We start from the raw sequence: 18175 nt of genomic DNA, 5'->3' as shown, positions 1-18175 counted from the left end.
ATGATCAGTACTAATTACAGCAGGAAATGCAATAAACTAATATATTTTCCTAATCCTTGCTGTCTCTTTTGCCTATAAACACAGTAAATAGTAGTGTCATGGAGTACAATACAGAATCAGAAATAAATTCCCGTCTCTAAAAAGATTACAATCCAGCTGGAGCTTCCGTAAATGAACATAAGTTACTGTAATAAAAAAAATAGAAAGTGTTAAGGATCAGAGAAGGTGTCCTGGAAGAAGTAACGTTTGCTCTGATTTATGAATAATGACTAGCATTATGATGCACAGAGAATGAGAAAGGGCATATAAGATGCAGGGGACAGCATAAGTAAATGATTAGAGAACTAAAAGCTTTTTCCAGGATGACATGGAAGGAGCTTGGAAGTCACCACATTATCCTAAAAAAAAAAAAAGGAAAAAGCTGACAAACTGGAAAAAATCACCAGTTCTTAGACTTATCAGAGAAGTGAGGTCAAAGAACAAAAACACTGCCCTCCAAACTGAAGAGACACACAGGCAAACACAGAGAATTACTTACTGAAGCTGAAACTGTTACAAGAGATAGCAAAATCTGAACTATAAAACTATAAAACAGGAATTGCTAGAGGCTTAGAGTGAACAAATCTAGTGAGCATATTTTTATGAGTTTTTTTCTTTGGGGGCTTCACCAGTTTCTCATAGTGCACTTATATGTGAAAAATCTCCTGCTTTAAACATAGACAAGAATAAGGAACCATTTTGAAATAGCCAAAGCACTCTTAACAAGGCCTGCCCTCAGGAGAAACAAGTTCAACAAAGCTTAATCTAGAAGGAAAGTTCTCAACTCCAATCCACTCTAGCCTCCCATGCTAAAGAAGGAAACTGTCTAACTGTAGCTTCCTCTAGCCATCCTGACCCACTGGGTGGGGCCAAGGAAGGGGTGGGGGCACACATAGAAACACTTGTAAAGTTCACAGTTTAGTGGTTCGGGAATATTATAAAACTAAGACTGCACAATGCTTCTGTTCCCATATGCATCACCACCTCATTACTACAGGCCAATTGACTCCATATTCTTTTATTCAGTACATCATGCCCAGCTATCAAAAATAAAACAAGAAAGCATACTAAAATGGGAAAAAATAACACATTTTAAGAGACAAAGCAAGCATCAGAATCAGACTCAGATATGGCAGGGATGTTAAAATTATCACCCTGGGAATTTAAAGGAACTAACGGGCCATGTAAGCAGAGAGGTGGAAATTCTAAGAAAGAATGAAAAAGACATCTATCTATCAAAAGTACCATTAAAGAAATGAACAATGTCTTTCATGAAGTCAGTAGAATGTCAGACATGTCTGAGGAAACAATAAGAAATGACAATAGAAAGTTCCAAAGGAGAAAACAAATAAGCAAACAACAACACCACCACCCACATAGAATAATCGGGAACAATGGGACAACTATAAAAGGTATAATATACACATAATGAGAATACCACAGGATAAGAAAGAAAAATAAAAATATTCAAAAGAATAAATACCGAGACTATCACCAAATTAATCTCAGACACCAACCATAGCTCAGGAAGCATGAACATTAAACAGGGTAAACAAAAAACCAAACCTCAAAATAAACTATACTAGTGCACATTACATTAAACCAACAAAAATTCAAAGTTAATTAAAAAATCTTGAAAGAATCCAGAAGTAAAATAAATTTCACCTAGATAAGTGTAAAGATTAAAATTACATCCAACTTCTCTGAAACCAGGTAAAGCAACAGGAAAGCAAGGCAAAATGCTGAAAGTGTTGAAAAGAGGAAATGAAACCCTAGATTTCTCAACGTTGCAAAATTACCCTTCAAAAGGAAAAAGAGACTTTTTCAGACAAAAGCAATTCATAGAATTTGTTTGTAGTAGGCCTACAAAAAAAGAAATTTCAAAAGAAATTCTTTAGAGAGAAGGAAAATGGTATGAGCCAAAAACTCACATCTACATAAAGAAATGAAGAACATTGGAGGGTGAATAATGACGGTAAAGTTTGAAAATATTTTATCCTTAATTAATATAATACATAAAAGTTTATTCAAAATAATAGCAACATTTGTTTCAATTATGCATCCTCATATTTTCTTTTCTTTAGTTTTATTGATTTTATTTTTTTAAATACACAACAGCGGAATGCATTACAATTCTTATTACACATATAGAGTACGATTTTTCATATCTCTGTATATAGAGTATGTTCATCACATTTATGCTCCTGTATGCTTACATATAAATGCAATTAATGATACCAATGATATAAGGGAGGAGGAATTGGAATAACTTTTAATTACAAGGTGCACGCACTTCATATAAAGTGGTATTGTATTATTTAAAAGTAGACTCAAAATAGTTTTATATTGAAAACTCTAGGACAGCAAGTAAAAAAAGTTAAAAAGAGGTGTAACCAAAATGGTATGAAAAGAGAAAAAAAATCACATAAACTGATCAGTTAAAACCACAAAATTAAAATGAGCAAAGTAAAAAGGGACAAGTGAAAAACAGAAACAAATGTAGTACACATTAATTCAATTCTGTCAATAATCACTTTGAATAACAATGGTCTAAGTGCACTAATTAAATGGTGGAGATTGTCAAAGTGGACCATAAAACAAGATCTACTGTATGCTACGTGCAATAAAGCCACTATAAATACAAAATTATACATAAATCAACTAAAGGATAGAGAAAGCTGAACTTGCTAAAAATGATCAAAAGAAGGCAAAAGCAGCTGTATTCATTTTGAACAGAACAGATGTTAGAGCAAGAAAAATTATTAAGGTTAAAGAGGGGGATCCAACATGGCAGCGAGTGGGGAGGCAGCGCTTTCAGTACCTCCTCAATAATGGGGTCAGAGAGATGCATTGATACGTTTAGATTCGACCTGCTGAGAAACTCCTAGCAAAATTCCACTAAAGAGAGACCGGTAGGATTGGTAGGATTTTTGGAGGTGACAGTTTGCCCCAGATGAGTGAATCTCCGCCACGCAGCGCAGAGGTCCAGACCCGCCAGCTGCTGCCCGCGCGACTTGGCGACTGTCGGCTGCCTGCACGCGGCCCCCGCGTGTGGGCGGATAGCCTCCGAGGCGCAGCGCAGCAGGAGCGGTGCAGGGACTCTAGGAAGAGGTCTCTCGCCAAGCCTTTATGAAATAGCGAACTGGGAGCTGAAACCAACCAGAGACAGACCAGTCCCACCCCTCCCTTCAGACACTCCGGCAAGGAGCCTGGGGCCCGCCATAGCAGAGAGGTGACATCACCGGAGTTCCGCCCATGGTATTCCTTCCCAGCGGAATCCACGTTAGCAGGTGTGTGACTCCCACCCCCTCCAGATACAAGCAGCCAGGAAACCTCGGGATTCTCTCCGGGGGCGTGTCTGTAGGGAAGCAGAGGGGATTCCCGATCCCCACCTCCCCTTAATACCAGCGGCGACACCCAAGATCTTAGCCGCCAGTTTCTGGGGGCGTGCCCACCGAAGGGGTCCGGAAAAATTAAACTGTTGGTTCCCAGATCACCCCACCACAGCACTGGGGCTTAGATGAATGACAGAGAGGGTGTTCATCGTTCTGGATATAGGACACGCGATGGGGCTGCAAGTGTAATCAGATCCTTGGGGAACCGCCTCCGGTGAACAGGACCTTGCTGGCTGGCTGGCAGGAGGAACAGGGGGAGGGGCCGGATAAGTGAAAGGGCTCTGGACTAACAGGATTGAGAGACTCCCAGGAGCCGCCTTACAGGGATTTCTGTCAGCACATAGAGGGCAGAAGCTCGGCTCGGAGGGCACAGCTCCGCCTACTGGAAGAGAAGAAAATGGGAATCAGCCCTAGAACAGGTAATTTCAGGCTGTTATTCGCCTGCGGCTAGCAGACAAATTACTCAGGCTCATTGCTAAATAACCCGTGGAAACTGCTTCTTGGAGCCTGCCCTTATCAGAGCATACACCGAGCACAGAGAGGCAGAGCTCCGGCTCCTGGAACTGCGCTGGCCCAGGGCTGAGGAGCCCGCGGAGACTGCTTCTCCGTCCGGGTCCTGCGGAGTACTGTGGAGGTGGATGCCAACCAAGCCTTCGTAGGCAGTGGCAGCAGGACTGAGACGGGGCCTGTGGGGGCCGGTCGGGACTCACCCGTTGCTTTGGTCGCCTGGCAGAGGGAACGAGATGCCGTTGTTTGCAGGGGATGCCAGCATGGCAGAGATCTGAAGTCATCGGAGAGCGGCCCAGGAGAGAACTTCATCGGTGCCAGCGGTGACAGAAACAGTAGGTCTCCTGGTAGGGAGGGTGAGTCACAGATACCCGAGTCTCTCTCGCTTTGTCGTCGAGCCAGAGGGGAGGAGCAGGGCACCCGCCCGCACCCGCAAGGTAGGCAGACCTGCGACCAACCTGCAGATCACGCCCAGCGGTCTGCGGGCGTGGTAGGAGGGGCAGGGCAGAGCCGCCGCCCGCGCCTGCAAGGTAAGCAGACCTGCGACAGACCTGCGGATCAGGCCCAGCGGCCTGCCAGCGTGATACACACTTCACCCCAACTGGAGTAGGGGCAGAGCAGAGCCTTTGCCCGCGCCCAGATCAGGCCCAGCGGCCCGCCTGTGTGGTGGTCACGTGACCCCAATTGGAGTGGGGGCGGAGCGGAACTGCCACCCGTGCCCGCAAGGTAGGCAGACCAGCGACCAACCTGCAGATCAGGCCCAGCGGTCCGCGGGCGTGGTAGACACCTCACACCAATTGGAGGAGGGGCAGAGCAGAGCCCCCTCCCGCACCTGCAAGGGAGACTTTTCAACTATACAAGAGCAATATAAATATATAGGGGGGGAAAATTTTTCAAAAACACAACAGTTTCACCAAGCAGAAAGAAACGCAAGCAGTATGAAAAGACAAGGAAAGAAAGGACCACAAGCAATGCAGGTCAACTCAACTTTAGAAGAGGTAACAGCTGCAGCAGATGGAATGTCAGATAAAGAATTCAGGATATACATGCTTCAGATGATCTGGAGTATCAAGGAAGACATTAGACAGCAAAATCAGACAATGAAAGATCACTTCGACAATGAATTACACAAACAAATCCAGGAAGCAAAGGATCAACTATACAGGGAGATAGAGGTTATAAAAAACAAACAAACAGAAATCCTAGAAATGCAGGAAGCAATAAACCAACTTAAAAACTCAATGGAGAATACTACCAGCAGAGTAGAACACTTAGAAGATAGAACATCAGACAATAAAGACGAAGTATTTCAACTTGAAAAGAACATAGACAGCTCAGCAAGACTGTTAAGAAACCATGAGCAGAACATCCAAGAAATATGGGATAACATTAAGAGACCAAACTTAAGAGTCATTGGGATACAGGAAGGTATAGAACTCCATACCAAAGGAATGAGCAATTTATTCAATGAAATAATACGAGAAAACTTCCCAGACCTGAAGAATGAGACAGAATCCCAAATCCTAGAAGCCTACAGGACGCCGAATGTGCAAAATTATAAGAGATCCACACCTAGACACATTATAATGAAGATGCCCAACATACAGAATAAGGAGAGAATTTTAAAAGCTACAAGAGAAAGGAAGCAGATTACATTTAGGGGTAAGCCAATCAGGATAACAGCTGATCTTTCAACACAGACTCTGAAAGCTAGAAGATCCTGGAATAACATATTTCAAACACTGAAAGACAATGGGTTCCAACCAAGAATTGTGTATCCAGTGAAATTAAGCTTCAGGATGGAAGATGAAATTAAAACCTTCCACGACAAACAAAAGTTAAAAGAATATGCAGCTAGAAAACCATTTCTTCAAAACATCCTCGGCAAAACATTACAGGAAGAGGAAATGGAAAATAACAATGAAAACCAACAACAGTGGGAGGTAGGACAGTAAAGGGGGGGGGGAATAATCAAAGAGGAAAACAAACCATGTTTAGTAACAGAAATAAACAAATATGGCTGGAAGAACAACCCATATCTCAATAATAACCCTAAATGTTAATGGCTTAAACTCACCAATTAAGAGACACAGGCTAGTAGAATGGATCACAAAACAAGACCCAACAATATGCTGCCTACAGGAGACGCATTTGATAGGAAAAGACATACATAGGCTGAAGGTGAAAGGTTGGGAAAAATCATATCACTCATATGGACTTCGGAAACAAGCAGGAGTGTCCATACTCATATCAAATAAAATAGATTTCAAGCCAAAGTTAATCAAAAGGGATAAAGAGGGACACTACATACTGCTTAAGGGAACCATACATCAACAAGACATAAGAACCATAAATATATATGCCCCAAACAATGGTGCAGCTATGTTCATCAAACAAACTCTTCTCAAGTTCAAGAGTCTAATAGACCACCATACAATAATCATGGGAGACTTCAACACACCTCTCTCGCCACTGGACAGATCTTCCAAACAAAAGTTGAATAAGGAAACTATAGAGCTCAATAACACAATTAATAACCTAGACTTAATTGACATATATAGAATATACCACCCAACATCAAGCAGTTACACTTTTTTCTCAGCAGCACATGGATCCTTCTCAAAAATAGATCATATATTATGTCACAGGGCAACTCTTAGACAATATAAAGGAGTAGAGATAATACCATGCATCCTATCTGATCATAATGGAATGAAACTGAAAATCAACGATAAAAGAAGGAAGGAAAAAGCATACATCACTTGGAGAATGAACAATAGGTTACTGAATGATCAATGGGTTATAGAAGACATCAAGGAGGAAATTAAAAAATTCTTAGAGATTAATGAAAACACAGACACAACATATCGGAATCTATGGGACACATTGAAAGCAGTTCTAAGAGGAAAATTCATTGCTTGGAGTTCATTCCTTAAAAAAAGAAAAAACCAACAAATAAAAGATCTCATACTTCATCTCAAAATCCTAGAAAAAGAAGGGCAAAACAACAGCAAAAGAAGTAGAAGGCAAGAAATAATGAAAATCAGAGCTGAAATTAATGAAATCGAAACAAAAGAAACAATTGAAAAAATTGACAAAACTAAAAGTTGGTTCTTTGAAAAAATAAACAAAATCGACAGACCCTTAGCCATGCTAGCGAAGAGAAGAAGAGAGAGAACTCAAATTACTAGCATACGGGATGAAAAAGGCAATATCACAACAGACACTTCAGAAATACAGAAGATAATCAAAAATTATTTTGAATCCTTATACTCCAATAAATTAGAAGATAGTGAAGGCACAGATAAATTTCTTAAGTCATATGATCTGCCCAGATTGAGTCAGGAGGATATAGACAACCTAAACAGACCAATATCAATTGAGGAAATAGAAGAAACCATCAAAAGACTACCAACTAAGAAAAGCCCAGGACCGGATGGGTATACAGCAGAGTTTTACAAAACCTTTAAAGAGGAACTAATACCAATACTTTTCAAGCTACTTCAGGAAATAGAAAAAGAGGGAGAACTTCCAAATTCATTCTACGAGGCCAACATCACCCTGATACCTAAACCAGACAAAGACACTTCAAAGAAAGAAAACTACAGACCAATATCTCTAATGAACCTAGATGCAAAAATCCTCAATAAAATTCTGGCCACTCGGATACAAAAACATATCAAAAAAATTGTGCACCATGATCAAGTAGGATTCATCCCTGGGATGCAAGGCTGGTTCAATATACGGAAATCAATAAATGTTATTCACCACATCAATAGACTTAAAAATAAGAACCATATGATCATCTCAATAGATGCAGAAAAAGCATTCGACAAAGTACAGCATCCCTTTATGTTCAAAACTCTAGAAAAACTAGGGATAACAGGAACATACCTCAATATTGTAAAAGCAGTCTATGATAAGCCTCTGGCTAGCATCATTCTGAATGGAGAAAAATTGAAGGCATTCCCTCTAAAATCTGGAACAAGACAGGGATGCCCTCTCTCACCACTTCTGTTCAACATAGATCTCGAAACGCTGGCCAGAGCAATTAGACAGACGAAAGATATTAAAGGCATAAAAATAGGAAAAGAAGAACTTAAATTATCACTATTTGCTGATGACATGATTCTATACCTAGCAGACCCAAAAGGGTCTACAAAGAAATTATTAGAGCTAATAAATGAATTCAGCAAAGTGGCAGGATATAAAATCAACATGCATAAATCAAAGGCATTCCTGTATATCACAGACAAATCGTCTGAAATGGAAATAAGGACAACCACTCCATTCACAATATCTTCAAAAAAAATAAAATACTTGGGAATCAACCTAACAAAAGAGGTGAAAGACTTATACAATGAAAACTACAGAACCCTAAAGAGAGAAATAGAAGAAGATCTTAGAAGATGGAAAAATATACCCTGTTCATGGATAGGCAGAACTAACATCATCAAAATGGCGATATTACCAAAAGTTCTCTATAGGTTTAATGCAATGTCAATCAAAATCCCAACGGCATTTCTTGTAGAAATAGAGAAAGCAATCATGAAATTCATATGGAAAAATAAAAGACCCAGAATAGCAAAAACAATGCTAAGCAGGAAGTGTGAATCAGGCGGTATAGCCATACCAGACTTCAAACTATACTACAGAGCAATAGTAACAAAAACAGCATGGTACTGGTACCAAAACAGGTGGGTGGACCAATGGTACAGAATAGAGGACACAGAAACCAATCCACAAAACTACAACTATCTTATATTTGATAAAGGGGCTAAAAGCATGCAATGGAGGAAGGATAGCATCTTCAACAAATGGTGCTGGGAAAACTGGAAATCCATATGCAACAAAATGAAACTGAATCCCTTTCTCTCGCCATGCACAAAAGTTAATTCAAAATGGATCAAGGAGCTTGATATCAAATCAGAGACACGCCGTCTGATAGAAGAAAAAGTTGGCTACGATCTACATTCGGTGGGGTCGGGCTCCAAATTCCTCAATAGGACACCCATAGCACAAAAGTTAATAACTAGAATCAACAAATGATGTGAGTGCAGCGTAGTCACATGTTTCCCAATAGAACAAAGATTTAAAATTCAAATATTGGTTTGCATTTGGCATGAGGAGTAAGACATATTAACTAGGACCAGGGAAGTACAGTGTTTTATTATCAGTTCAGCTCTGGGCTATGCAAAAGTCAACAATAATTTTATTTATCTGTCTGTCCTAAGTCGGGGGTAGTTGGGGAGATGGGCTGTGCCATTGCTATCACTTCTCTCCTTGCTCTGGCTCTATGCCTAGCACATGACCTGTGATCAGGAAATATTATCTAGAATGAATAAATATAGGGGTAAATTATTATATAACATGATGTGGATAATCTATGTTCTATTCAGCCTTTTTGTTTGTTATTCCTCAAGCAGTTTGTAACACATATATGAAGTATCTGAACAAGATATGTTTAAAGTGGAGTTTTTAAACCAAATAAATTTCACTAAAAATAAAAAAAAGGTTAAAGAGGAGCATTACATAAGATAAGGAAGTCAGTTTTCCAAGAAGACATAACAGTTCTTAACTTGTCTATGTCTAAGAACAGAGCATCAAAACATGTGAGCAAAAACTGATAAAACTGCAAGGAGAACTATTTTATTTGGTATTCCTCTATTAGAAGTAGACATTTCAGGTAGCAGAAAATCAGTGAAGAATAGTTGAACTTAATGTCATTAATTAACTGGAAATAATTGAGATTTATCACTTATTTCAACCAACCACAACACAATATGCATTCTTATCACTCACATGAGATGTTGAGCAAGGTAGAGCACATCTGTGTCATAAAAACACAGCTTAACAATTTAACAGAAATCATACAATGCCAGTTCTATGAGAACAACAAAATTAAACTAGAAATCAATTACAGAGAGGTGGTTGGAAATCTCAAAACTTGAAAATTCAGCAATCCATTTGTAAATAAAATATAAATAACTTGCAGTTCTGAGAAATTAAAAAAAGTATTTTTAAATAAATGAATATAAGAATGCAATTTCTTAAGCAGTGCTTTGAGGAAAATCTAAAGCTTTGAATGCATACATTAGGAAAAAAGAACTTAACCATCTTAGCTACATCCTAGAAAAAGAAGAACAAGTTATATTTAAAGAAAGCAAAAATAAAAGTAATAAAAAATGGAGCAGAAATTATTGAAACTGAACATAGGAAATGAGTAGAAAAAATATCAATGAAACCAAAAGCTGTGTTTGAAAAGATTGATAAAATTGATATTTCTCCAGATAGTCCAAGAAAAAAAAGAAAGAAGACACAAATTACTAATATCAGAAATAAAAGAGATGACATACCTACATATAGATTCTATGGATACTATAAAGATAATAACAGAATATTATTAATAGCCCTGTGCTCAGAATATAATAAGCTAGGTGAAACAGAACAATTCCTTGAAAGACATATTCTGCCCAAAACTCAAACAAGAAGAAATAAATAAGTTGAACAGGCCAATATCTATTAAATAAATTCAATCAATAGTTAGTAATCTTTTATAACAGAAAGTACAAGACCTGAATAGATTCACTGATGAAATCTACCAAACAATTGAGGTATGAATTATACCAATTCTATTCATTTTTTTCAAAAAATAGAAGAGGGAAAGTTTTCTAACTCATTATATGAGGTCAGAATTACCCTAATACCAAAGCCTGAAAAAGACATTAGAAGAAAAGAAAATTATCTCTCATGAACATCAATGCCAAAATCCTCAACAAAATATTAGAAAATCAATCCAAAAATGTATATAAACAAATTATCTTCCATGACCAAGGGAGATTTATCCTATGTAAAACTGGTTGAATATTAGAAAACCAATTAATGTAATCCATCACATGAACAAGTTAAAGAAGAGAAATCACATGATAATATTAACAAACATAGAAAAAGAAAATAATTTTCCAAAATCCAGTAACTATTCCAGTTAAAAATACTTGAGCAAAAGTAAAGATATTACCTCTCATTATTCTTCTTTAATATGCACTGGAAATTATAGATAATATAATAATACTAGAAAAGGGCAAATAAGTCATACTATCTGGGATGAAATTAAAATGTCTTTGTTTACAGATTATAGTCACAAAAATACAAGGTTATAGAATATAAAATTAATATAAAAAAGTTATTCATTTTTACATTATAGTGAATGCCCTTTCTATATAATGAAGAACATGAATAATTTAAAATTAAAAATATAACATCATTTACATTAGCACCCAAAGGAATTCAATACTTAGTTAAAATTAACAAAATATGTACAAAATCCATATAAGGATAACTATAAAATGCTGATGAATGTAACAAAAGATGAAGTAAATAAAAGGAGATTGCTCATGTTCAAGAAAAGGTCAATGTTGTCAAGTTTCTCCCAACTTGATCTATAGATTCAATGCAACCCCAATCAAAATCCAGCAATTTATGTTTATTGATAATGATAATATTATCCTAATGTTTATATGAAGAATCAGAAGACCCAGAATAGCCAAATTTTATTGAAGGAATACAGATTCAAGGAACTGAGAGTACTCAATTTTAAGACTTACTATAAAGCTACAGTAATTCAGACAGTGTGGGATGGGCAAAAGTATAGACAGAGCCATGGAACAAGACAGAGAACCTTATTTTATAGGCAATTGATCTTGGACAAAGGTCCAAAGGCATTGCAAACCAAACAAAGATAATATTTATTAAGTGATGCTGGAACAACTGAGCATTTATATTTTAAAAAATGCATCTAAACATATACCTCACAACTTCACAAAAATGAACTGAAAATGAACCACAGTCCTAAATGCAAAATGAAGTAATCTCTTAAAGATAATTCAGGGGAAAAAAACCTCTATAAACATGGCTATAATAGTTATTTTTTTTCTTTTAATTTTGTTTGTTCTAATTAGTTATTCATGACTGTACAATGCATTTTGACACATCAAACATAAACAGAGTATAACTTCTCATTCTTCTGGTTGTACATGATGTAGAATCACACTGGTTGTATAATCATATATATATATATATATATATATATATATATATATATATATATATATATATACACATAGGGTAATAATATCTAATTCATTCCACTATCATTCCTAACCCCAGAATCCCTCTCTCCCTTCATTTCCTTCTGCCTAATCCAAAGTACCTCTATTCTTCTCTAGCTCCCCTGCCTTATTGTGAATTAGTAGCTATATATAAGAGAAAACATTTGGTCTTTGGTTTTGGGGATTAGCTTATTTTGCTTAGCATGATATTCTCCACCTCCATCGGTTTACCTGCAAATACCATAATTTCATTCTTCTTTAAGGCTTAGAAATATCCCATTGTGTATATATACCAAATTTTCTTTATCCAGACATCTGTTGAAGGGCATCTAGGTTGGTGTCATAGTTCAGCTATTATGAATTGAGCTGCTAAAAACTATGATGTAGCTGTGTCACTGTAGCATGCTGATTTGAGTCCTTTGGGTATAAACCAAAAGGTGGGATAGCTGGGTCAAATGGTGCTTCCATTTGAAGTTTTCTGAGGAATCTCCATACTGCTTTCCATAATGGTTGCACCAGTTTTCATTCCCACCAGCAATGCTTGAGTGTACCTTTCCCCCCGCCATCCTTGCCAATATTTAGTGTTGCTTGTATTCTTGATAACTGCCATTCTGACTGGAGTGAGATGTGTAGTTTTGGTTTGCGTTTCTCCAATTGCTAGAAATGTTAAACATTTTTTCATATATTTGTTTATTGGTTGTATTTCTTCTTTTGTGAAGTGTCTGTTCAGTTCCTTAGTCCATTTATTGATTAGGTTTTTTTGTATTGAGTTTTTTGAGTTCTTCATATATCCTTGAGGTTAATTGCTCTCTCTGAGGTTCATGTGGTAAATATCTTCTCCCATTCTGTAGGCTCTCTCTTGACATTATTAATTATTTCCTTTGCTTAGAAGAAGCTTTTTAGTTTGAATATATCCCATTTATTAAACTTGGTTTTACTTCTTGTGCTTTAGGAGTCCTGTTAAGGAAGTCATTTCCTAAGCCAACATGGTAAAGATTTGGCCTACTTTTTCCTCTATTAGGTATAAGGTCTTCTATTAGGTATCTATGCCTTTGATCCGCTTTGAGCTGAGTTTTGTGCAGGGTGAGAGAAAGGGGTTTAACTTCATTTTGCTACATGTGGAATTCCACTTTTCCCTGCACCATTTATTGAAGATGCTATCTTTTTCAGTTGAAGGTTTTTGGCAACTTTGTCTAGTATGAGATAACTGTATTTCTGTGAGTTTGTCTTCTATTCTGTACCATTGGTCTATGTGTCTGTTTTGGTGCCAATGCCATGCTATTTTTGTTACTATGGCTCTGTAGTATACTTTAAGGTTTGGTATTGTGATGCTTCATGCTACACTGTTTTTGCTAAAGATTCCTTTAGCTATTCTGGGTCTCTTTTATTTTTTCAAATGAATTTCATGATTCCTTTTTCTATTTCTATGAGGAATGTCATTGGTATTTTAATAGGAATTGTATTAAATCTATATAGCACTTCTGCTTGTATGGTCATTTTAACAATATTAATTGAGCCTATCCAAGCATATGGGAGATCTTTCCATCTTTTAAGGTCTTCTTCAATTTATTTCTTTAGTGTTCTGTAATTTTCACTGTAGAAGTCTTTTACTTTTTTTGTTAGATTGATTTCCAAGCATTTTTTTTTTTTTGAGGTTATTGCATATGGGGTAGTTTTACTAATTTCTCTTTCAGAGGATTCATCACTGGTGTATAAGAATGCATTTGATGTATGGATGTTGATTTTATATCCTGCCATTTTTCTGATGCATTTATTTGATTTATAACATCAATAAACTTAAAGACAAGAACCATATTTTCATCACAATAGATACAGAAAAATCATTTGACAAAATATAGTACTCCTTTGTGTTCAAAACACGAGGAAAATCTAGGGATAGTAGAAACCTACTTCAACATTGTAAAAGCTATCTATGCTAAACCCAAAGCCAACATCATTCTAAATGGAGAAAAATTGAAGGCATTCCCTCTAAAAACTGGAACAAGACAAGGAAGTCCCTTTTCAACATAGTCCTGAAAACTTCAGCCAGAACACTTAGACAGACCAAAGAAATTAAAGGGATGCAAATAGGAAAAGAAGAACTCAAATTATCACTATTTGCCAACAACATGATTCTATATTTACAAGATCCAGAAAATTCCACCAGGAAACTTCTAGAAGTATGGTACTTACTTTTGTGTTACAACACCAAAAGTACAATCCATGAAAGAAAAAAATTGATAATCTGGACTTTATTAAAATTTTAAACTTGTGTTCTGCAAAATGCACAGTCATGGAATAAGAAAATAAGCCACAGATTGAGAGAAGATATTTTGAAAGAAATACCTGGTAAATACTACTCCATAGAAATGAAATACTTTTATCTAAAATATACAAAGAATCCACAGAATTCGACAATAAGAGAAGAAAACAAACAGAAACTTGATAAAAAGTGGGCATAAGACCTGATAGCAAATAAGTCTGTGAAATGAATTTAATATCATATTTAATTAGGAAATTAAAATTAAAACAATAAGATACCTACATACACCTATTAGAATTCCTAAATCCCAAACACTAATAACAACAACAACAAATGCTGGTGAGGATGAGGAACAACAGAAACTCTCAAGACATTGCTGTCAGGAATGCACAAGTTATAACCACTTAGGAAGATGGTGTAGCAGTTTCTTACCAAACTCTGATACAGCAATTGTGCTACTTGATATTTACCCAAATGAGTTGAAAAATTACACCCAAGGTCATATGTGCACACAATGGTTTATATCAGCTTAATTCATATTTACCAAAACACAGAAGCATCCAAGATATCCTTCAGTAGGTGAATGGATAAATATATGTGTCACATCCAGATAATGAAATATTAGTGATAGAAAATAATGAGCTATCAAGGCAAAAAAGAAATAGGCAATCTGATAAAGCCAATCTGATAAAACTACATACTATATGATACCAACCATATGAAATTCTAGAAAAGGCAAAACTATATAAACAGTAAACAAATTAGTGTCTGCTAAGGGTTAGCTGGGAGAGCAGAATGAATAGATGGAGCTTAGAGGATTTTTAGTGTAGTGGAACTATTCTGTATGATATTATGATGGTAGACACTTATTATTACTGTCTGTTAATGCCTACAGAATGCAAATCATTACAAACACACTATTATGTAAATCATGAACTTTGAGTGATGATGAGATGTCAATATAATTTTACCATCTGAAATAAATAGACCACTGTTTTGAGGTTGTTATTAATGGAGAAAACTGAGTATATGGTACATAGAATATATGGGCAATCTTTGTATCTTCTGTTCATTTTTACTGTGAACCAAAACTTCTCTAAAAATTTATGTGTATTAAAAAATAAAGTTAGAGAACTTACACTATTTGTGTTTTGGTCTAGCATAACATGTCTCAACTGAAATAGTGAAAAAGAAGTTGCATATATCAGTTGATAAAGAACTTACTGAGTAGCAAATGCTTAGATTTTTATGTGTTCAAATAACAATGCATGATAGAATTTAATAGTGTGGGTCTTCATGTATTAATGGATTTTTATTCTATTGCAGCCATGAATATATGTCATAAAGGGAAAGGGAGTCTGTGAGTAGAGTCATTTAAATTCTTTTTTTTCAAGAATTAGTAGGTATGTATGAGACTTAAGATAAATGGGATTTAAAATTTATTTGTAAGTCATTACCTGTTCACATAATAAATACTTGGGAAGTTTCTAGGGATTTCAGAAAATTGAGTTATTTTAAATGAAAAATACATATTGTATGTAGTCAATAAATAGCTGTTGATTATTTAATTGGACAATAAAACCAATCTCCACTTTTTTAAAATGAGGTGCTATTTCATCACCCATCACTGGAAGAATATATCTATTCTATTAATCTTAGATTTTAATTCATTTCATAATCAAACACATTGTTTCATTTCTATGGAGTAGCATTTGTTTTCTTTCTTCTTCTAAATTCATATTTAATTTAACCTTGTAACTAGGGCATTACATTGTAAATGATGTAATTCCCATTTCTTCAACCCAACTGACATTAACAGTTTATGCTAGAGACATTGATTTTGTGTAGTTTTCCTTAAAAAAAAATTGCCTATGTATTATGTCATCATGACCAACTCACTTGTCACTTCATCAAGATCCTAGTAAAGTGTCAGCTAAGCTTTTCCAGAGCATGAGAATGGTGAATAAATATGCCTGTGTGAAGAAATATTCAGTTTATGATGTCCTGGTACAGTGTACATTGGCAAGGAACCACTGTGGCAGAGGGAAAGAAAGGAGACCTTGTGAAATGCATAATATGAAATGAAATGATGAATGTGGAAGTGGGTAGCACAGAACCTGGTCCACACTAGAGACTCAGTAGGTTTTTAAAAATCTATTTTTCTCATTTTACTGAAGAAACTGAATGAGGAAGTTCTTTAAAAAATGTTTGCTCATTTCTTAATCAAGACTTGTTTTGTTTATTTGTTTCACATTTTAAATAAATTGTTTCACATCTTATTTTAGTAATGCTAAGAATATGCCTGCATGGTGTCAAAATATGAAACAAATTGAAAAAACAGTGGTACTAATATTTAGTTAGACTATAATTGTATAGATATGATTCCTATTTTTATGCCACCAAATTATCAAACGTATAAAAAAGTCTAATGTAACTCAGGGAACTATAGAACCCATGACAATGTTGAAATTTAATGTTAACATTTGCAATAGCTTTATTACTTCTGGAAACATTTATTAACATGTATGCTAAAATAATTAATTTATTCGCTATTTTGAACCTGAAAATGTCTTAGCCATAACTACAACCCCATTGAGTGCAAGTAGATACCTAACTTCTTTGCTCAGCTCTTTTCAGGTGTGTCTTCTTCTAACTAGAGCTTAAAGAATGAGAATAACCTTCACATGCTTGGGGTCAAGCATATTTGATTATCTTGAGTGTCTGGTTGAAATTTTTAATCATATTCTTAAGGTTTATATGTGGGATACCTTAGAATGTCAAATGACCAAGACTGAATTTTAATATACCTGTTCTAAGCTCCAGATTCCTCACAGACAATTTAATAGTAAAATGAGTTCACTTCTCAGTGGGATTCACTGCTGTCTAATTATCTAATCAAATACATCAATTAAAGGTCTAAAATATTTAGTTGTATGTGTTATTTTCAGTGCAACACTGCTCCAATGCTACAGCATTCTAAACACTTTTGATTGTCTGCAAAAGAATCAGGGAAGTAACGGACTTGTCTGATTTAGCTGGAAACTTGGCTTTTCTTTCTCTATTCATATGTGACTTAGTGTTCTAGCAAATCTTGTTTGGACATGTCAAATTTACTGAACAAACCTTTCACATGATGAAGAAAATGTTCATGTACATCTGGGAGCCTATATACCACAGGCCTAGGCAGAGGTGGAGAATTTCAGAGAGGAAGGCCAATTTATGTTTTAGTGTTTATGGAGATAGCATTCAGCATCCAGCAGTGGAGTCTTTGGAATAATATTAAATTGTAAGAGAATGAGAAAGTATTTTAGAGGCACAAAGTTTTGATCAGACATTGACTGTGGCAAATGTTTGAAGATGGTGACCATTTTGACATTTGGAGAGCTAAGAAAATAATTTAATATTTGGCGATAGTTTGCACAAACAAAATAAAACAGAAACAACTAGTATCACTGGCCAGCAACAGCTTGTTGGGATGCGACTCAATTTTTGTTGCTAGAAAAATTTAATATGAATGTGACAAACTATTTAGTATGTTTTTTCTCCTGATCCAGAAACACACCATGTGAACTGAATTATATTTGTGTGGTAGGATACGTTCCTGAAGTCCTAGTGGTCTTCCAGTGGGCATTAAGACAATTATCCTTCTGTCCATAGAACAGAAAAGTTTTCAGGCCAAAGTAATATGTTCAGGTTCGATGGTTTGCTAAATCCTCCAACAAGATGGACAGGAAAGAGAGATGGTAGGAAAAGGTAGCAAGCAGACTAGAGAAGCTATCATACCCAGATGGCAATATTACACAACTCCATGTATCCTTTCTCTCTATCTGGCAGATCAGTATTCCAAGTTGGTGTGGTGTCAA

Source organism: Marmota flaviventris, chromosome 12 (assembly GCF_047511675.1).
Source record: "Marmota flaviventris isolate mMarFla1 chromosome 12, mMarFla1.hap1, whole genome shotgun sequence".
Taxonomy (NCBI): Eukaryota; Metazoa; Chordata; class Mammalia; order Rodentia; family Sciuridae; genus Marmota; species Marmota flaviventris.
The sequence above is the reverse complement of the archived record's forward strand: the minus strand, read 5'-3'. Positions refer to the sequence as shown.